The sequence below is a fragment of the Vicugna pacos genome, chromosome 5 (genome assembly GCF_048564905.1).
Source record: "Vicugna pacos chromosome 5, VicPac4, whole genome shotgun sequence".
Taxonomy (NCBI): Eukaryota; Metazoa; Chordata; class Mammalia; order Artiodactyla; family Camelidae; genus Vicugna; species Vicugna pacos.
In genome coordinates this window covers 19,739,326-19,762,288 of record NC_132991.1, presented here as the reverse complement: position 1 = coordinate 19,762,288, position 22,963 = coordinate 19,739,326, and the positions used below count along the sequence as shown (strand labels likewise).

The 22,963-nt window shown below is 34.9% G+C and overlaps 1 long non-coding RNA gene across 6 annotated transcripts in view; it reads left to right on the top strand.

Moving 5' to 3' along the window:
* The window catches only part of LOC116280648 (uncharacterized), a 524,367-nt gene that overhangs the window by 184,665 nt on the left and 316,739 nt on the right, over positions 1–22,963 (top strand). For 5 of the 6 annotated variants that reach the window (XR_012072553.1, XR_012072550.1, XR_012072549.1 and 2 more), the window contains exon 3: positions 2,510–2,744. The exons of the other annotated variant lie outside the window; for it this stretch is intronic. This is a non-coding gene — a long non-coding RNA (uncharacterized lncRNA). The remainder of the gene's footprint in view (positions 1–2,509; positions 2,745–22,963) is intronic. 6 annotated transcript variants of the gene reach the window in all.

The window sequence follows — 22,963 nt, the reverse complement described above, 5'->3', positions numbered from 1 at the left end:
GATGACGCTGTCCCCTCCACGGAGAAAGGCTGGGCAAGTTTGGGTCCAGTTAGTTGTGTCCCACGGACTAGAGCCAGTGAGAAGAGCTTGCATGGAATAAATCTGATACACCAGCTTCTCCTTAGTGCAGTCCTCATTATTGACTTCTGATGTCTGTCTGATGTAATTCAGTTCCAGAACAGCAATCACTATCCACTACAAAAACATATCCAAATCCTAATATATGTGTTTGAATAGCTGCTTTTTTGTGTTATTTACTGTTGTGAATTAATTATACCATCCCTCTCTCTTATTTGTAAAGACATTTGAAAGAAGATATTAGTGCTATATTTAGTTGAATTTGTAATTGCATTGCACTGAAGAAAGCATTAAAATCAGTTACTCTGTTTACTCTGAGAGGTTTGATTGAATACTCAATTGTAGGGGAAAAACCGCCTCCGTTTAAATTATCTGTACTGTTCAATTCATTTATTTGTTTCTGCTTTAAGTCCATGAAGTATCTTAAGTACAATGCTATTTAAGCTATTTAAATTGTTCTCTTGTTTCATTCCCAGATTTGTTTCAATCTGTAACTGCATATATTCAAAACCAAATACAACAGCTTTTATCCCAAACAGCTTTTTCCATACTTCTCTACCTCTGTAGGAAGCATGGTTTGCCATGTCGCTTATGGCCAAAAAAGTCAAAGTTATGTAATAACTCTTCAACTTGCCTCCTACATTCAATCAAACAAGACCTCTTATTTCTCCTGCTGCAGTTCCTTCCACATCTGCTTTTACTCCCTTTCCTAGATCGTTTCCTCTATATCTCTCAGTTGCTACAGTGTCCTAGCTTTTTACATTACCTCTCTTGTCTTTTTTCCTATGATGACATTGTACATTGTTCTCAGGTTGGTCCTATGGATACATGATTTGGATCATGACACTTCTCTGTTGAAAAGTAGTAAAATATCATAAACTCTTTAGCAGATTAAAAGCCTTTGTGTTAACCCCACTGAATGCCTACCATGTCGAGCATTATCTAATACAATTGAGCAAAATATCTCTCACTGATTGATTTTAAATAATGTTTTGTACCACTGTGGCATTTATGCCCTTCTGGCTATAATATAATTCTTAAAACAGATCTAAAACAGAACATTAAAGAATTGTTCTAATAATGAAGACATTGACATATCTGCATTAAGCTATGGAGAGAATATGAGAGAACAAACCTTTGTGATAAATTATCAATTTGTGTTTACCTTTTTACAAAAATGTAGTTGCTTTATTAGGTTATTATATATCATGTAATATGAACTCTGTGATTACTCGTGTTTTCAAAAAATCGTCATTGTCATCCTCATCCTCATTTTTTAATACTTGAGATGACTTTAACTTGCATTAATTTCCATGCAGACTAGTGTTGATCCACATAATCTTTCATGCTAATAAAGCTCTGAGCATGTTGCAGATTGTCTTATATCAGAAGCAATATCTGAGACAGTTTACCATGCAGGAAGTTTATTAGGGAACATGCTTGAGATCAGTTCCTGTAGACATGGGAAGGGATGAAATTAGGATTGAGAAGAGGAAGAAATCGAGCTATGATTTAGCTCCAACAAAAGCCTGTGTTGCTGTCCCAGGAGTACTGGAGCTGGAATGGCATTTCAGAGTTGTTCTGAGCTGGGCAAGGGGCTGAGCCTTTCTACCCCATGGTAATCAGTCACTGGATGTTGCATGACCTTAGAAGGACTTTCCACCTTGAGCATAGTAGCTAGATAGTCCCTAGGGAAGGATGAAGGCAGTCTTCCTGCAGCACTCTTAGCAGTTGTGAATATAAAGCCTTTGTTTCTGTTAGGAGATGTTGGCGGTGCCCTATAGCATCCATCTCAAATCAATAGTAATAATTCTGCTTGTTGGGATGCTTCTGACATACCTAAAGTTAACAGTGCCCTATAAACACCATTTGGACTTGAGGGAGCCCTCTTTTGATGCCAACCATGAAACCATCCACCTGTGAAAAATCACTGTCTCTTGAAGCATTACCATATGGAATGATGAAATTGAGATCATTTAAATAAGAACTGCAAATAATCAGCCTCTTTGGAAGTGGTGTTCTTAGATTATTTTATGAAGATGCATATGTGGATTTAACAGATTTACTTGACATATTGAAAAGGCTGAGAATATGCTTTTAAAGACAGGGGAAAATGTAAATGTCAGTAAAATGTAGGTTATCATCAGCATCATACTATGAAAGCAGCATGTTTGAACTGGAAATGCAATGTTTTCTTAGCCCCATCATTTATCATTTACTGGTAAAGAAAAAGAAGCACCAACATTCCACTGTCTTCCTGTGGTAGGCAGAATAATGGCTCTCCAAAGATGTGTGACTCAGGATTTGTTACTATGTTACCATACAGAAAAAAGGACTTTGCAGGTATCATTAAGGTTACAGACCTTGAGATAGAAAATCTGAGATTATCCAGGTGGGCCCAAATTAATCACATGATCTTCTATAACCACAGAACTTACTCCAGCTAGTTAGAGAACTGAGATGAAAGAAGAGAAAGGAGAGATTCAGATTGTGAGAGGGACTCCCCATTGTTGCTGACTTCGAAGATGGAGGAAGGAGATGCCAAGCCCAATGCAGGTGCCTCTTGGAGCTGGGAATAGTCCTGAGCTGATTAGACAGCAAACAAGTGAGGACCTCAGCCTGCAACATCAAGGAACTGAATTCTGCCAACCTTCCAAATGAATAAGGTAACAAATTCTCTTCTAGAGCCTCCAAAAGGAACATGGCTCTGACTACTGTAAGAAAATAAATTTGTTTCATTAATCTGCTAAGTTTGTCGTAACTTTGTATGGCAGCAGTAGAAGACTCTGTAGTAGACTAATACAGATTACCTGCCTTTCTTTAGAACTGGATCAGACAGTCCAGTGAGATGCAGTAAATTAAAGGCAATGGAGTTAAATAGATAGGAGCAAGGGTAGTAAGTACAGAGAAGAAATGTTCAAATGAGAGAATACTATTTAAATGTGTTGAATGGAGCTGTAACAACAAATTTTGCATTCACTATTATTTTCCCTAGATGTATTTTTGGCTAGAAATAAAGATTGTGGTCACAATTTCACTGCTTTTCTTCCTAGGTGTTTTTGAGCAGGTATTTTAGGTGAGTATTGCTTTCAAAACTGCAGAAAACCTATAAAGTTGTAAACAATATTGGTAGAACCAAAACTGAAGAACTCCTGGAAGGCAGCTTGCCTACATACTTAAAAGCAATGTTGCCATTACATTGTCGTCATAGGAAGCGCAAGTGCATAGGAAGGAAGAAGGCAATAATTTTACCTGGTGTTTAATTAGCATAACAAATCTGGGACCTACAAACATGCTAGAATCTCAAGGAAGCTAGAATTGTCGGGCTCATCTAGTGTGCAACTTATCAGTAATTCTCTAGTAATTAATTTATGGATTTGCCAATGTATATTCCATATTCAGATGAACAAATAAAATATTTAAATAAATAAAATATTTACAGTTTTTGCTTTTCATAACTCATCTAAACTATCTTCATGCATCCTCAAGCACGTGTTAACTGGAAAACCCTTATTTTATTCCAATTTGGTAAACACGGTACTATGCAACTAAAAACAAACAAAAGCCTAGGTTCTTTCTCTCTGCCTAAAAACTACCCCCTTACCCTTATTTCTCTGCCATGGCTGTCCAATGTAATGAATGACAGTGTGGCGAGCAGGGATGTATGTCTCCTGCTAGAATCTCAGGTAGAGGTGGAAACACTGATTTTTGGGCTTCTGCCTCTTTAATGGATCTCCCCATTCTGAGACTCGTAGAAGAAAGGCCAGAATATATATCTCTCACCATTTTTGTATGCCTTCCCCTCTATTCTTGCAAATCTGCCAGGACTGTAGACCCAGGCCGTTCACTATGTCTTCACTACGGCCGAGGTGTCATTTACGTCATGTCATCCTCTTTCCCAAGGAAGTTTCCCCCACCTCCTTTTCTTTGCAACTATAATTGCTGAAAAAACAGCCTGAGAACATGATTTCATAGGGACAACATAAAAAGCACCAATATAATAGTTTTAAAATGCTTTTTACCATTACTCTCCCTCTGTAGGAAAACACTGTGTCCCAACAAATCGTGTATATGCTCATTGCGAGCTCTTTTCACCTAAGATGACTGGATTAGCATTCGAGCAGAATTTGTTTTTTTTTTCAATCAGTTCCTCCAGAGGTGAGTGCAGGCAAATTCAGTTTCTGACTGAAGTTCTCTCCGCTTAAAACTGAGCAAGACCCTGCAGGGCCTTCCCAGGGATGGACCCCAGTGTCCCCCACCTCTTGTTTGTAGAAAAACTTTAGATTCCAAGGCGTTCCCCAAGTTCCAAAGAGCAGATTTAGTCAGAGAAATGAGAAAAAGCAGAAACAAAGGAAAACATTCAAGCAAGATAAAATAATAATAGGTTAGCGAATAAACGAAGTCGAGGACCTTTAGTTCCCCCTCAGGAGCTACAGGTAGTATCCTGAGCCGTACCCTTGAATTGCCTTGCAGATACTAAAACCACCACCAAGTGGAAGAAGTAAGCTGCATTCTGACCACCCACATGTAAACCCTAGACCCTTCTGGTCAACCACAGTTGACAACTGAGATTTCTGAAACATCACCCTGTTACCTCACCATCAACCAATCAGAGGATTGTGCAGAGGTTGATAATACACAGCGTCACCCTCTCCCTCCTGCTGCCTTTAGAATCCTTTTTGTTCAGTAACATTCTCATCACTTAGGTCATTCTTTATGCTCCCAAGAACTTCACCTTCCTCTCACTTCTGGTTTGTACCTCACCCACTTTTACTACTTTAAAGGTGCAAAGTCAGGTGGATCTTGCACACCACTGGATGAGATAACTGCCTCTATTTAAAGAAATTTGATATGGGGGCTGGTCCACATCTCTGATTTCCACCAGAGAATTTTTTCATTTCTGTTTTTAAATATCTGGTTCAAGAGGGATATGGGCCTCCTTAACCCAGAATTTCTTAAGACAGTCTTGTTCCCCTCTCTGCCCCCCAAGAAACTTCCAGCTGGCAAGACAGTCACAGCAAAAGTCTGGCCTGGCTACAGAATCATGGACATCCTTTCCAAACACAGCATCTGAAAACACACCCCAGGCCACTGGCACTGGACTTCCCTCCCTGAATAAGGATCTCTTTGCAAAAATTCAAAATTCAAAAGAGCTCTGGAAAGCAACTTGTCATGACTCTTCCCTTCTTCCTCTTGCTCACCAAACTGTATTTGCCTTTCTCTCACATGGTTGTAACCCTGACTTTCCTTGATTAAACTGAAGGTTGCCTGAGGCAAGGGATAAAGTCCCACCTTCTCGGATTTCTTGCAGTCCTTAATTCAGCATGGTGCTCCTTGGCTTTGGGCATGAAGCATGGCAGGAACTTCATGTCGTGCAGGATCTTTTCTGTCGCATACGGGGAGGGCAACTTTGGTAGCATTTTACAGAATATATTGAATCAACTGGCTAACCTCCATAGAAATGTTAAGGCAGGGAATGGTAGAATTGGTAGAAATGGTAGAAATGACATGGATTTGTCTAATTCAGCCATTTAACTGATTCCTGTAGCATCTCTCTACCACTTCCAGAAATTGGAAACCAGATTTTAAAATTAGAGTACTCAGCCATAAACTTGGGTTTTACTTCTTGATTTGTAAACTTGGAGAGGATAGTTTCCTTCTGCATAAAACGGGGCTAATAACACCTATATCAAAAGGTAGTTGAGAAGACTAAGTGAAGCATCATGTGCAGAATAGTTGGCACCTGGCACATAAAAGGTGCTCAGAAGCATTAAGTTTATTTTTATTGCTGTTATCGCATTGTTATTGAACATCTCTGTGAATACCTTTAATGATGTGGATGGACACGTTATTTCAAAAAGCAGCCTTATTTAATTTTGGACCCGTCTATTTTCTATAATATTCTTATAACTATGTAATGTCCTTTTATCTTTAATTTCTAGGCCTGCCTTGTGAAAAGCTCAGACAAAACTGCCTCCTTTCCATGTGCCTGCATTTTCTATTGTTGAAGAGAACTACATAACCGCACTGGGTCTCCTTTTCTCTAAGGTTAACACATGTGGGTCCATAGGTCAGTCTGCACATGATCAGTCCACCTTCTCTCTATTTTGTGCGCTTTTTTTATTGGATTTTGTTGTTGTTATGGCTGTTATTTATTTTGGTTGCTTTCTTTTGTGTTTTTGTTTTGTTTTCAGCCATTTTCTCTACATCTCTGGCTAACAGAACAGAACACAGTATTTACGGCATACTCTGATAAGCATAGATCAGAATATCAGTAGATATCATTTCTCATCTTGTTCTGTTTTTGCTGTTGAGCTTCTGTGATTGCTTCTGTTGTTGAATCACATGTCTGACTTCTAGTGAATTGGCAATCACCTTAAACCTTAAAGTTTATATATTTTTCCCCACAAAGGATGCGTTTGATTAACATTTCCCTTTTCTATATCTCTGTCTTAATTCAGTGGATCCAAAAAGCACTATCTACAGATATAATGAAGGTAGTACATTTCATACAATAGTCTATGGCTTTTCATTTGAAGAAAAACAAGCAGTACATGAGGGAAAACAGGAATCACCTACGTGCATGTTGTTTAACAGGTATCACCATGCAGTGGGGTTCTTGTTGTTGGCTGGCTTCCCTTCCTGCGTGTCCTGGCTCCCTTCATCGCATAGGCCATCAACATTGTGAGCATCTGTCTCCTGACTGGCCTAAGGATGATCCATTCCATGTTTAATCCAAGACTGTTGTTAAAAAAGAACAGACTTACTAGCCAGAGTGTTGTGCCAGTCATTGTTTCAAACGCATCCCTGAAATTTGATTTCTTTAAATTTCTCAGGAGAGAGGCAGAGGTTGGCTATGTGACATTGGAGGGAGTGAAACAATAGTAGGAACTAAATGCTTAGACTAAGGCTGGTTTGATGTGGTACTCAGAAGATTATAATTTCAGGGATTATTTATGAAGTTCACTGAAGAGAACTGTGACAGGAAGTAGAGAAAATGTACTTAAAGTTGCGTCAATTTATACTTATTTCATCATATGTTCTTTTTTTGTTCTTTCCTACTTAGAATGTATTAGAATAACTATCCTCTGAGGTACTTTTAAATTCTTGTTTGTTATGGTTCAGATGTTTCTATTAGTGTTAGAGGAAATTCAGGTGAAAAATCAGTTCACTATCTTTGAGGAAGCATTTAATGTGGCATTCTACTGTTAGTACATTTGCAAAGTTTAATAATCCCTGTTGTTGACATTACTCCAAATACTTCAGAAAATCTTTAAAAACTTGCTCACTCAGAAGTGTCTGAAATTTACAGTTACATATGCAATTGCTGGAACGTCAGATATTATTTTTTGAATAGGTTTTGTTCACAAATTATGTTATTGTCCACATAGGTTGTATCAATATTATAACCTTCATTCTTTCTATGTAATTAAAAATTCTAGTCATTTTGTGTATAATAGATATTGAGCTAAATTTTATATATCCTTCATGTTTCTTGTGCAAGTACTCATAGTTCAATTGTACGCCACCTTGTGCTTATTTTTAAGCCTTTTTTTTCCTGAATTATACTTAGTCAGACCATGCAATTTATTGTCCAGTGACACTTTTCCTAGTAAATTGAGGCACTAAAAGTAATTGCTCTGGGGTAAACGACAGCTATTCTAGGAAATGATGGATATAAGATCACCCTATCTATAACATGTGCTCATTTAGAAAAGTTAGAAAATCAGATAAATAATTAAAAATCACCCACAGTCCCTCGGTCTTCTTTCTGTCTTGCTCTCTCAGTAAGTATCTGCATCTATTGTTGTGCATATATGCTTATACATACATTCATACTTGCCCATGTCCATATTTATATGCACAAATACACACATATTATAGGATTGGATTTGCAATTTTTAAAAAAATCTTTCAATGTCACCATATTATTATGTTATATGGATGTGTGCAATGTCTATTTAATTCCCCTTTATCAAATGTTTAGGTTTTTTCCAGGTTTTGATTATTAATACCGTTGTGATGATAGCCTTGTACATAACTATTTGTCTCTACCAGTGGTTTTGCTTATAGTAGATCACTAGAAGTAGAATCATTGGATCGAACAGTGTTAATATGGTAATGTTCTTGACATACTTTTCCAGGTTGATTTTTATAAAAATTTCCTGAGTTAGCACTATTGTCAGTCTATAAGAAAGCTACTTTACCACTCCCTTACCACACTAGTGCTGGGCCATATCATCTTTAGTTTCTTTCATCCTTAGTGAAACTATAATCACTTCGTTGAAAAACTGGCAAAAAAGTCTTAAATTCACCTAAGTTGAAACGTCAAACTATACTTAAGGTTTTAATTTCCTTGAAATTTGTTCCAGATGCTCATAAGTGAACAAAAGAAATTTAAAAAAGACTATTTTAATCAAATTTAATCTACTCTTATGGTGCAACTGAATACAATGCTTAACAACAAAGCATTTACAAACCAGAAAGAAAGTCTGTTTTTCAGATATAGTCTTTAAAGAAAGAAAGAAAGCAGTACTCCCATGGTTCTAAGGCAGACTACCCTCACATTTCTGGTGGTTTCCTCTGAGATATATGACAGGTGAGAGATATGTTGTTCATATTCTTTCTTGGAACATACTTTGACTACTGGTAGCTACTATATTGGGTTGTTTCTTTGAAGGCATAAGTTTTAAGGCATTTAGGTTAAGGGACAAGAATCATCTCAAACAATCATGCGATAGAGCAAGATATACATGCAATCCTGTGTCTGTTTCCATTGTCACTTCAACATCATGCAGTGAAGCAGTGCTTTAAAGCATGGGCTCCAGAGTTAAACTGCACATTTTTAAAAAGTCTTTGCACTCGTCTTAATTAGTTGAGAGATTTTAGGCATGTCTCTTACCTTTGTAAGCCTCAGTTTCTGTGTAGGGAAAAGAAAAGAAAAGGGGGAAGGGAAAGGAGAGGAAAGAAAAGAAGAAAAAAGAAAAGAAAGAAAAAGAATATAGCAACGTTCTTTTATAAAGATCATATGCAATCATCTCTTTTCCTCTTACTATTCATTAGAAGAAAGCCAAGCCTAACAATCTATAACCAAAACATGTGTGTGAAAGAGGAGAGGTAGAATTTTTGGCTTATAATTATGGACTTTTTCTTGGATTAGATGCAGTATGCTCTTTTAAAAATAATGTTCTAGAATGCTATAAATAAAATCAACATTGTGGTCAGATTATGATACTTAAAAAATGATGTCTAATCATTGTACATTCTTATCCAAAGCATGATCAACATCAAAATATAAACATATTTACTTCATTTCTTATGTTCAATTTTCATAATAAAGTCTTCAGGAAATTCCCCATACACACTCTCCTTGGCTTATCTTCCTAAGTGCATTAATAACAAACAGAACTTTAAAAATGTATCTTATTCAAGAACAGAACCAGTCATTTGCCAGCGGTGTTTTCTTTAGGTGGTCCCATTGTTAGAGATCATATCTGGAAAACGCAAAATAGATGCTGTCATAAAAATACAGGCTTGGGAAGACCTGGTTTTGTATAGAAAAGAGTTAAGATACCAGGTCAAATTGCTAAAAGTATAAATAGAATCAACTTATAAAATGATTTGATGTATTTTAAACACAGGTGATTCACTCCTTTGTATGTTATTTTGGTTTGTGTAACTTTCATGGGAAGTTAGACTTGGAGAAACCTACTTTTTTATATAAGTGGGTTCAGCCTAGAAACAGAAGTCCTCTGAGACTACGTTTCAGTCAGTGGAGAAAGATGAAGGTAGAAAGGGAGAGTAATAAAAAAAATTGAGTTTTGAGGCTGGTGAGTCATAAATGGTTAGTCAACTTCATTAACTTTGGAGACCCTGATCTCGAGGAGAAAGAGAAATGATGAAAGCCTGTGGGAATTCAGCAATCATAGAAAACACACTGGTATCAGAGAAAGTTGCTAAGTTAGAGTCTGTTTATGCAGAAAAAAATACAGACATGGAAATCAGGCTATTAAAATAAAAATAGATAGTAGATAAATTAAAATTTTATACTTTGAATTTATCGGTGGTTTGTACTTGAAATTAAAACTACTTAATGTATGATATGTTAAGGAATTGTCTAATAGACGTATCAAAAATTGATGGTTCAGTGGAAAAGAGCCTAGATATTAAAACTACAAATAAATAAAACATAGTCATAAAAGTTCTTCCTTAAATATTTTTTTGTGACTGTTTTTTTCCAGATTTGTTGAGATATAATTGAAATAGAGCACTGTGTAAGTTTAAGGTATACAACATGTTGACTTGATACACATATGTAATTGCAGAATGATTACCATCATAGCCTCAGCTAACACTTCCATCATGTCACATAATTATCATTTCCTTTTTGTGGTGAGAACATTTAAGATCTTTTCTCTTAGCAAATTTCAAATATAGTATTGTTAACTGTAATCGCCGTGTTGATATTAAACCTCTATATTCATCTTATAACTGGAAGTTTGTACTCTTTGACTAACATCTATTCGTTTCTCCCATCTCTCATTCCCTGGTAACCACTATTCTAGTCTCTGTTTCTATGAATTGAGTTCTGTTCAAGAGTTTAGCCGAGTTTGGGTCTTGTTGCTTTGGTTACCTTCAAAGCATCACATCCTTCAATTTGCTCTAGCTTACTTTGTGTATATCATTGGTGCTGATGTGCTTCCGGGATAGGTCTTCCCTCCGCACCTCACCTTGCAGAAAGCTTCTCTCCAGGTTCTTCCCCCTCCCCAGCAGTAGACTTCTGTTATTTGTTACTTGATGCTTACCAGCCTCGCTAGTGGAGGGGTGGAGAAGTGGGGCACATATGAATCATACTCCACTGTTTTGATTCATCGTCATGCCTAGGCAGGCACATGTTCCTGGGTTTCAGGGATGGGTCCTTCTGAATGATCCCACCTCTCCCCATTAGGGGGTCTCTACTGGTCTGGGCCTAGGATGTTTTTCAGTCTCCTCCCCAGGGGTAGAAAGTTCTACTGTGTTCCCTTTCTCCAGCTGCACTGGGTCTTCACCTGTGCTTTAAGAGTGAATGGTTTACTACTCTTGCCTCAGCAGCTTAAAAGGTTTATTTTGTTCCACTGGGGATCTAGGAGAGAAAGATCGAGGCAGGGCTGCGTGCCTTTCCCCCCAGAGACTGCTGCTGCATCCACTAGGCCTACACCAGGAGGTATCTTTCCCTGTCACCAGTCTTTCTTGTGAAAGGTTTCCAGCCTATGAAGAAAAGCGTGCAAGTGGGATCAAATTCCTTTTGTTTCACAATCTCTTGGTAGTCCATGAGAATTAACAGTTCATTAAAATGTTTAGCCAAAAATGTTTTTAATCTAGTTATATGGCACCTGCCCCAGAAAAACAAGTGTTCGTATTCAATCTCTCCTGGGAAACATCTGTCTTAGCTTAGGTTTCAAATTAGCTGGTAATTTTCCAACTCTATTCTCAAAAGTTGTTGTGATCTTGTGGATTATAGGTTTTTGTTGTTGCTGCTGATGCTGTAACTGTTGTAAGGATACATGGCAGTGGTATTCCTTCTAGGTTTCATCATAAATAGAAGCCAACCACCCATAGAAGTTTGGGGACTGGATTCTTATAATATATTTATTTTAAATGTCTTTAGATGTCTTTTTGTGTTTCATTTTCTCTTTGAATGCTTTCCTAGTTGGAGTTAAAATTTGTTCCCATAAAGACTTTTTACCCTGAGATGGGAGATTTCAATTCAAATGAGGAAATCAACTCTTCTTGGTTAACTTAGGGAGATTTTGGAACTAACTTTAGAAAGAAATCCCTTATGAAACATGTTCAAAAGAGGTAAGGGATTAAGTTAGTTGGAATTTGTTTATTTCCTTTGGTATTTGCTGGATAACTGGGAGTTTATTTATTTTAAACTATTTCAGAGGGTTTTGATGTTTTTCTTTTTGTTGGTGATGTTTCCTGTTTCATTTGGGGGAATGATGGAATTATGTTTTCTGAGGAAAACACTTTGCATTAGCAGAGAAAAGACCTACTTACAGGACTAAGGAATAATAAATGATCATATAAACTGTACTTTATTTTATTTCATTGAATTTTATTTTCAGGTAAATGCAACAGTAGTGTTTACCTCTTTTACATACTCACAAATATAAGGGAAAAAAATATTCCTAGAAGAGCCACAGAGTGAATTCATGAATTCATCCTTCAACTAAGTTTCTATTGAGCGTATTCCCTGCGTCCAGGACTTTAACAGACACTCAGATTCAATAGTGAGCAAAGGAAGGTAGTATCCTTAATCTCATTTGAGTTTAGATTCCTTTGAATTAACCCTGGAGCCTCATCAAACATTATGGAGCTCAGAAAGCAAAAGAGAGAATAGAAAAAGATGAAAAGTTAAATGGAGCTAAAAATTAACTTTTACTGATTATTTACTATGAGCCAAGAACTATAAGTACTTTATGTCTGTTAACACATTTACTATCTCAATATTCCAAATTTCATTTCTAGTCCATTTTGGAGTAACTGGGACTGCCTCCACAACCCCTGAACAACTGAAAAATTGGACAAATTCCATGAAAACATTCTTTTCATGTGTTGGACAATAAGCAGCCTAAGACTGTTCTCAAAAGATACTGTGATCTTGTGGATTATAGATTTTTGTTGTTGTTGCTGATGCTATAACACAACGTCTGGTGTCTAATCAAAAATTATTTAGCCACGGAAAGAAGCAAAACAATATAGCTTATAATGAAGGGGGAAATACCAATCAATCAAAGCTCAGACCAAAGTGATGCAAATAATAGAACGAATAGACAAAGATGTTAAGGCAGTTATTCTATTGCATGGGGTCTGTCTGTACAACGTACAATGGTTGGCAACATCCCTGGCCTCTACCATTAAAATCTGGTACCTCCTACCCCCACCCATTGTGACAATCAAAAATTTATCCAGCCATTGCCAAAGTCCTCTCAAAGAGTAAAATTGCCCTGACTGAGAAACATTGGTCTAGGGAAAAGATTGTGTTGAGTAAAAATAAGTAAGATATTAAAAAGACCTAAATCATACTATTAGAGTTGAAAACTACATTATCTGAGATAAAAAATAAACTGGATGATGTTCGTAGCCGGTCAGATACTGCATAAGAGCAGATTAGTGGAGTGAAGATATAGCAACAAAAATTATCTAAGAATAAAGCCTGGGGGAAAGAATAAAGCATAGGTGAACTATGGGAGAATTTCAAGTGACCAAAATATACATATAATTGGAATCTCCAAAGGAAAGAAGACAGGAGAGAAAAAATAAATAAATAATGGCCCTGAATTGTCCAAATATAATGAAAACTATAAACCTAAAATTCAAGAGGTACAAGGAAACTCAAGCACAAGGAACACAAAAGAACTACATCAGCACATATCATAATCAAGTTGCTTAAAACTAATGATTAAAAAAGAAAAACCGTAACAACACAAAAGCATCAGAGGCAAAAAACACATTACATACAGGGAAAAAAGGTAAGGATGACAGTCCATTTCTTGTTGGAAGCAATGAAATCTAGACGATAGTGGAGTAAAATCTTTAAAGTTGTGAAATGAACGAAATAAAACTTGTCAACCCAGAATTCTTTACCCAACGATGATATCTTTGAAAAAGTAAGACAAAATAAAGAATTTTTCAGAAACACAGAAGCTGAAACAATTTTTCACAGAGGACTTACTACAAAAATGTTAATGCTGGTTCTTGAAGAAGCAGCCAGATAATCCACATGGATACCTGGTCTCCACAAAGGAGTGGAAAGCCCAAGAGATGGTAAAGGCATAGGCAAAATACAACTTTTCTTTGTATTACTTAAGTTCACTTAAAAAATTATTAACTGCTTCTGGAGAAAATAGTAACATATTGTGGAGTTTATAACATGATGAAAAAGTGAAATGTCTGACTGTAATAGCACAATGCCTGAGAGAAGAGAACTGTGAAGTGCTGTCTTAAGGGTATGATTTTATACACAGAGTAATGTAATAGCACTTGAAGATAGACTGTGACAAGCTAAACAGGCATATTATTAACCCTAAAGTAACCACTAAAATAACTCAACGGAGTTATAGCTAATAAACTTACAAAGGAGATGAAATTGCATCATAAAATAGTGCAATCATAAAGAAGGCAGAATTAGAGGAAGAAAAGAAGAATATATGGGACAGATAGAAAGTAAATAGCTAGATAATAGATTTTAAACCAAACCATGTCGTTAATCACATTAAATATAAGTGATTTAAACACTCCCAATTAACAGTCAGAGATTCTCAGATTGGAAAAGAGTGAGATCCAACTCTCTACTGCTTAAAAAAAAAGCCATTATATATAAAGAACATACTAGATTATGGGTGAAAAGATGGAAGAAGACATAAGATACTGACATTAATAAGAAGAAAGAAATTTAGACCGACTTTACAAATATCAGATAAACAAATTTCAGAGCAAAAATAACTGCAAAACAGAGAGCCTTCATTGTATGCAATGAGAGAGTTTATTGTAGCACACCTGTACAATAAGAACTGTGCAAGGAAGTCTTTGGGCTGAAAGAAATGATACCAGCTAGAAACTTGGATCTACATAATGGATTAAATAATGCTGGAGCAGCATAATATGTGGGTGAATAAAACTGGTTTTCCTTATTTATTCATCTTTAAAAAAAATAATTAAGGGGAAAATAAAGATAATGTACTGTAGTGTTTATGAAACATGTAGAAGTAAAATGCATGATAGAAATATCATAAAGAATGATACACAAAGTGGAGTAATGTTATTTGAAGCTGGACTGTGATAAGTTAAAGATGCATACTGGAAGCTCGAGGGCAACTGATAAAAAGCAAGAAGAGTTATTGTTAACATGACATCAGAGTGAACGAAGTGAAATAATAAAAAACTTAAGTAGTCTTAAAAAAAGGAAATGAGAAACAAAATGTAGTACATAGGAAGATCATGGACATAATTAATCAAAACATATCTGTAATTTTAAACTAAGCAGAAAAAACACTCCAGTTAAATGACAGAGTTTGTCAGTCTGGGTAAAGACTCAATTATACGCTACTTACTAGAAACCCACTTTAAATATAAAGATACAGGTTAAAAGCAAAAGGACAAGAAAAGTTAAACAGAAAAAAATTTAATGATATGATGAAGGGGATATGTTAATAACAAAGCAGATTGCAAGACAAGGAATGGTTCCAGAGATATAACAAGATATTTGGTAATAATAAAAGGTACAATTCATCAAGAAAATGTAACAATCCTAAATGGTATATAACCCATAAAAGAGCTTCAAGCTACATGAAGGAAAAACTGACAGAACTAAACTTGGAAAGTGACAAATGCACAATTATAGGTGGAGATTTCAATACTCCTCTCCCAGTTATTGACAGAACAAGCAGACAGAAAATCAGTAAGCATATAGGAGACTTTAACAACACTATAATCTAACCTGACCTAAAGACCATTTACAGAACACTCTACCCAACAAGGACAGAATGCGCCTTCTTTTCAATTGCACGTGAAACATTTAGTAAGTCAGACTATAGACCAGCTTACATGAGTCTCAGTAATTCAGCTAACCTTCATAAGAAATACATGCTGTGTTTAACTTTCATTTTATAGATGAAGAAACTGGGAAAAGAAAAGTTAAATAAGTCACTTAGTTATTAAGGGTCCAAACTGATATTTGAACACAGTGATATTTCAGAGCTCATGAGCTTTCCTTTAAGTTATTTAAAATATTTCCCCAGGCCACCATCTTTACTTGATGTGAGGTTCAGGAAGTAGGCAGATGCACAGGGAATAATTACAAAACAATGACAAAACTCTGATAAGCTGGGCTGGTTTGTGAGACTCTTAAGGTGAGTTTGCCAGATATAGTCTTGATTTATGCCTCTTGTCCTAGCATAATTATTAATAGTGTCCATTTCACTCACAGAAATATCCTGGTTTGGATTATAAATAATGCGGTCTCCAATATAATAGGCTTCTTACTAAAGTCAAGGCAGATTTTGGAAATTACCAAACTCTGGCCATCATATGGAAAAAAGCAATAAAAGAGAAATGAACGTTGGAAGAGCCTGATCTGCTAAGGCCAAAACCTGGGGAAATTGGCATCCCTGCTACTTACTTAGGAGAAGGAGGGAGATGTTTGGTTTCCTTTCCTGATAGAGTGAGTTATGGGCAATTACCCTTTAAACCATTCTGAAAAAGAGAAAGCCAAAGGAATGGGGGTGGGGTGGGGAAATGATAGGTAGAAAAATCATTCTTCTCATTTGAATGGGCTTTTAATAGAGCTGACCATTGCCATCAAATCTGACCCTTTCAGACTTGATTCCTGCTCTCCTTTACTCAAGAAAGAGAATAGGAAAACAGAACAATAGATTGCCTAGTCTATCTGCAACCCCAATATTCATATCGCTGGCCCCACTGCAAGGACTTTAGTTTTTCCTCTTTTTATTTGTGAATAGCCATCCATTATAAAGAAAAAAAATGCACATTGCAGTGTAATGCAGCAGCCTCCGAAGTAAACAACACAACAAGATAGTGGAGCATCAACAAAATGATCAGATTTGAATCTAATTTTTTCAAGATTAATGCTCTAAAAAAATTCCTATTCTTGGAAGGAAATAAAAAAGTAGACATCCCAAAGTATTGGAACCAGAACATGAAACATTTAATATACACAGTGAAACATTAAAACTGCAAGTCAGTCTTCCTGGAGTACTAAATCGGTGCTGCCATAGAAGAGAATTGTGTTGCTCTTAACACTTTTAAAGGGATAGACAATTTGAGGGAAAACTCAATTCAAGTCCCACCTGGTTTGAGTGAAGTTATGCTATAGATGACTTGACATCATGTTGTATAAGGCAGCGTTCTTACATTTCATTATTTTCTATTATTTTTAAAGGAAAAAATGTTTACACAAATAAATCTGTTATTTTGCCATTAAATAATATTTACAATTTGTAAAGATAAATATTTAATTATTTTTTACACACAGCATCAAACTATAACATACTTTTTAATTCTTAAAATATTTTTTAGAATTAAAATAATTTTAAGAATGTATTTAATGAAGTTTTGTTATTTTTGCTGTCCAATAAGAAATGTGATCATCACAGCAAGGCTTTTATTGACATCAAACAATATCTTCACATTCCTCTAATAATTAGTGATGTTAAGCATATTTTCACCTGTCTCTTGGCCATCTGTATATCTTTTTTGGAGAAATGTCTATTTAGGTCTTCTGCTCGTTTTTTTGATGGGGTTATCTGTTTCTTTGATATTGAGCTGTATGAGCTGTTTGCATATTTTAGAAATTAATCCTTGTCGGTCACATCATTTGCAGTGGTTGAATCTGTAGATTGCCTTGGGTAGTATGGTCATTTCAACAATATTGATTTTTCCAATCCAAGAACATGATACATCTTTCCATCTGTTTGTGTCATCTTCAATTTGTTTCATCATCATCCCCTCACACCAGTCAGAATGACCATCATCAAAACGCCTACAAATAATAAATGCTGGACAAGGTGTGGAGAAAAGAAAACCCTCCTACTCTGTTGGTGGGAATGTAAATTGGTGCAACCACTATGGATAACAGTATGGAGATTCCTTTAAAAACTAAAAATAGATTTACCGTATGATCCAGCAATCCCACTCCTTGACATATAACCAGAAAAGATGAAAACTCTAATTCAGAAAGATGCAATCAACCCAATGTTCCTAGCAGCACTATTTACAACACTAAAGACCTGGGAGCAACCTATATGTATGTATGTGTGTGTATATATACACACACACACACACATACATACAACAGCATATTACTCAGCCATAAAAAAGAATAAAATAATGCAATTTACAGCAACATGGATGAATCTAGAGAGTATCATATTATTCTTCAGTAAATTTAAATAATATCTTCACATTTGAAAAAGACAGAATTTTCTCTTATTGGTAGGCCTTAAGGAAGTATTTTTATGGTATTTTTATTTTAAGTATTTTATTTTATGGTATTTTTAAGTATTTTTCCATAACTCTGATCATTTATTTGTGAATATTTCTAATGTATATGGAATTAATGACAGAAAAGATACATAATTGTAAATACCTTCCATTTCTTCATTCTCCTGCCAGTTAAGGGGAAAGGATTTGTCCCTACTACACTTAATAGTTGATCTTTCATAATTTCACTAGTTATTATACATTAAGAATGTGCTCTTGATGAGAAAGACTGCTTTGAAATTCAAGTCCCTATTATTAATTTTTGTCTGTTGTATTACATTTCTTTGAATTCAGTTCCACGGGAGCCTGGAACATGGCCTAGAATGACTTTATTTATACAGGTTATACATAAATAATTCTGCTGATAAAAACAAATAAAAATTTTTCACATTATTGTAACTGCCAACAACATAAACATTTTGAAAGCTACCATCATTCCTTTCTGCAGGAAGTTTCATCCAGTGTTAAAGTGAGATCAAGTTAGAATTCATTATCTGTACCCTTGTGGTATCTCACAGATAAATTCCAGCTGCTAGCCATGATAGCAAGACTAGATTTAATGTTTGACTTTCTGGTTGACAGAGTGAGTGATTTGAGCCTGAGTTGAGAGTAGAGACTCTTATCTAGAACAAATTGATATATTGACAGATTATTCTTGAAGTTAGTCTGAACTCAGTACTTTTTAGTCAAGGAAAATAAGCTACTTTAGAGGAGTATTAAATAAAACAAGCAATCAGAACAAGATCTTTTCATAAATACTTATTTTTACATAGGGTTTCATTGACCTTCAACAATAGAAATGGCAAGCCTGAAGATTTTTTAATCCATCTTGTTATAGAAATGAAAAGGGGGTGGGAGAGAGAAAGAGAAAGGTGGGAAGAAGTAGAAGTAATTAAATAACAAATTGTTGTAAGTCTTTGCTGGTATAAGAACAAACATGAGAATATATTAGATGTGGTAATAATCACAAAAATAAAAATTAAATTGATAGATTGGGGTTCCATGGTAATTCTTAGAATAATATCCATATCTATAATAACTAGAATGGATGTCAAAGGTTTTGTTTTTCTAATTTCCTGAGTAGCAGTCCCACCTGGAATATTAAACTTGAGTTGTGTTTCTTTTCCCCTCTTACATTGCTAATAGTCTTTACAATTTTTTACTCAGAATTCACATAGTCATTTGGTTAGGCATTGTTATAATTTAGGTAAAATTTTCAATGCAGAATAGGAAATGTAAATATAAATTTATATATATTTTTTGAAATTTCAAATCTATGAAAAAAGATTTCCATATTAAAAGGAAAGAAAAATTGACCCAGGTCCTTTTTTTAATTTGTCATGATATGTATCCTCCATTTTAATTCTCTTGCATATGTTTGTAACATTATGTAATAACCAAAGGATACACTGGTAAACTAAAAAAGTTATTATGGATTATAATATGGAAATAAGAGGAAAGTGGTTTTTTTTCTTTGACAAAAACAAAGGACTAGCAGTAATGCAATTTTTAAACAATTAGTATAGAGAAACAATACCAATAAAATTATACAATGGAGATCTTGAAGACAGTGTTTGCTTTGTTGTATTATTTTGATTATTGTTATTATATACTTGAAGTTGATTGAGAAACTTAAATCGGAAGAAAGTAATCGAAGTCCAGTGTTTTATTCAAAAAACTTTTTCAGTGAATATTTTAGGTTGAGTGTCTCCTCAACCTGTCTTTCACTTTCTACATCCAAATTACTGTACATTGAGAATTCATTTTCAATGTAATGGCTGAGGCATTGCATGAAAGCCTTCAAAAGAAGGCAGCTTAGTTCACTGTACTGTATTTATAAAGACAGGAAAGGGGAGCAATAATTATAAAAGATTTTCAAGAACATGAGTTGGAACTAAACGCACTTTCTGATTTTATTTTTAGAGATTAAAACTGCTAGATTTATATACCTTCCAAGAACCCACACAAAGAACATAGGCAGCAACTCAGGTTTCAAACAAAAGAAAGTGAACTTTCTGTTTTTATTTTTTTATATATTTTAAGATTACAAGATTATTTTCTTTCATAGTAACATTATTGTTCAACAGATAGCATTGTGGTATGTGTCCATTCAATTGACTGGCTAGGTTTAATTCTATTAGGTTTCTCACTAACTGATTTCTGCAACATTTGAAAACTGGATCATCAATCTTATTAATGCAGATGCTGTAAAATACTATTAGTTATTTGCTACATAACAAATTGCTGCAAAACTTGGTGGCTTTGAATGGCTCATTTTTTTAAATCTCATCTTTTCTGTAGATCAAGAATCTAAGCATAGATTTACTAAATCCTCAGCTTTAGAGTTTCTCAAAAGGCTGCTTAGTCAAGGTGTTAGCCAGGGCTACAGTCTCTAAAAAGCTTAAATTTAGGAGAAGATCCAGTTCCTCAAAGACTTTTGGTCTGAGAAATTCTGCTCCTTGCTGGTGGTTGGCTGGAGGCCAACTTCAGATTCTTGCTCTCCACCTTGATTCATCAGAGCAAGCACACAGGAAGAATAAGACTTCCAGTAAGACAGAAGTTACAGTCTTTTATGACCTCTTCTCAGAAAGTACATTTTGCTCTCTTCTAATCATTTGAAGCAATCAGTAGGTGGTGCCAACCCTCAGGAAGAAGTGATTTCACCGTAGTGTGAATAACAGAAGACAGGGATCTTTGGGAGACATTTTACAGCTACCTGTCACAATATCAGACCATTTGGTAAATTACTATGTGAATTATGCCAATGAGCCATGCTTAAAGTTTTTTTTCAAAAAAATTTACTTTTTGCTTATTTTCAAAGCTGCTATAAATGAATGTTTTTCTTTTCTTAAAGGTTAATTTGATGGTCATCAGTACAGTGTTTTTTTAAAGAAATAAATGGGGACTTTTTTTATGGATGAGAGGTTAATCCATGACTGTGTGTTTCTCCCTGAATGAATAAGTAGAAAATTGTTTATATTACCAACTACCTGTAATCATTTTCTCAGAATGTCAACATAATTTTTCAAGATTTAAGAATTTCCAAGGGTTTTCTTTTCTCCAAATTTTTACTTATATTCTAGATTTTTATCCTTGAATTTTAGGGCATTTAAGTGATTATTTTTAAATAAAAAAAGATATGCATCCTATACTTCCAACATTTTAACTTATTTCCCTAATATCCATTCATTTGCATACACACACAGTTACACGTATCCAACTCAATGTTCCTCTTGTTTAGAAAGTCCCTTTTAAGACTGTTTTATTGTATATAACTAATGGAAGCACATCCCAAGTTATTACTTACAGCTGTAATTGGCTTTGATTCCTCTTTAGGGCTTGCCCAAGGCAGCCAACTAAGCAGAGGAATATAAACTTTTGGATTTGCATCTTATTTCTTGCTTCATTAATTTCATTAACTTCCAAACTGATGAATTCTTAGAATTAAAATGTCATTTACATTAATACTCAAAATCACTTTCTTTGCATTTAAACCCTTTAATGGTTATTTTTGAGCCCTAGTTCTAAATTGTGTTTGTCAAACTCTTAATTAGATTTATGTCATAGGAATATAGGAGTTAACTGAACAATAACAGGATTGAATGAGGTTTCCTTTATAAGGAATTAGAAAATGGCATAAAATATTTGGTATGCAATGTAGACTTTCTATACTGTGAAACTAAAGATATGTGTCTAAATTGGGCAAATGTTCTATGTAGGTAACTTGATTTATACAGGAAGATCAAATCTGGACACCTGAAGAAGAGACCTTTCTATTTTCCTACAAGTACAGACTGTGTGGGATTTGTATGGAGTCTTATTTAATAAGACAAGATTTTATTTTGCTGTTTCCTTACAACAGTGACAAATGGTGGCCAGAAGGGAAAGCAAAGTATGTCATCAATCTTAACACCTTTGTTGTTTTCCTGAGAGAACAATAACCAAAAACCCCCCACAAAACTAAAAACTAAAAAAAAAATTTTTTAAAAAGACAAAGAATGTACTTTGAGAGAAAAATGCGAAAAGATGTTTCTTGTTTCTGCTTTTAGTTTCGATGATGGTGAGGATCATGATAACAGTGATAGTCACTAGAACAAGGTACAGCGTGCCGACTGGTGTTAATCATATTGTACATTTGAAAGTTGCTAAGACAGTAAATCTTAAAAACTCTCATCATAAGAAACACCAATTGTGACTCTGTCTTTAAAAAATCTGCAATTGCAGATCTTTGAAGGGACACTGAAAGTTAGGTATTAATATCACAGTGTCACAGATGAGGATATTTGAATTTAACAGAAGCTAAAAAATTGCCTAAATTAACACTTCTAAAAAGTGGCAGAAAATATTCAAATCCAGCTCCATCTTTGTTTAAATTCTGGGTCCTTTCCATCAATTCACATGGCCCATCATACAGGGGTACTCATATACAGTTCAACTCATTATTTCCATAGTTGTAATCACATAGAAAGTCTGCTTTCTAGAATTCACTCCTGAAAAGTGCTTGGAACTTATATTCTCCCTTAAAATTTTTTTTTGTTATTTTAAAATCAGAAATATAATTCTACCACTATGTGGACATATTCAAAGAAACTGAAATATATTGTGAAGAAAATATAACTAATTTTGTCTCTATGAAATTGGTAAATCATAAAATAGATAATAAACTTTAGCTCCTGTTACTTGACTAAAATTCCAAGGGTCACCGAAATTGATAAAAGTATAAAAGTACCCATTTAGACTAAGATCACACATCCTACTTTTGACAGTTTTACTGACATTTATTATGTTTTAATAAGTGCTGATTCAGTTTTTGCTAAGAGAAGACATTAAGACCATGAGATTT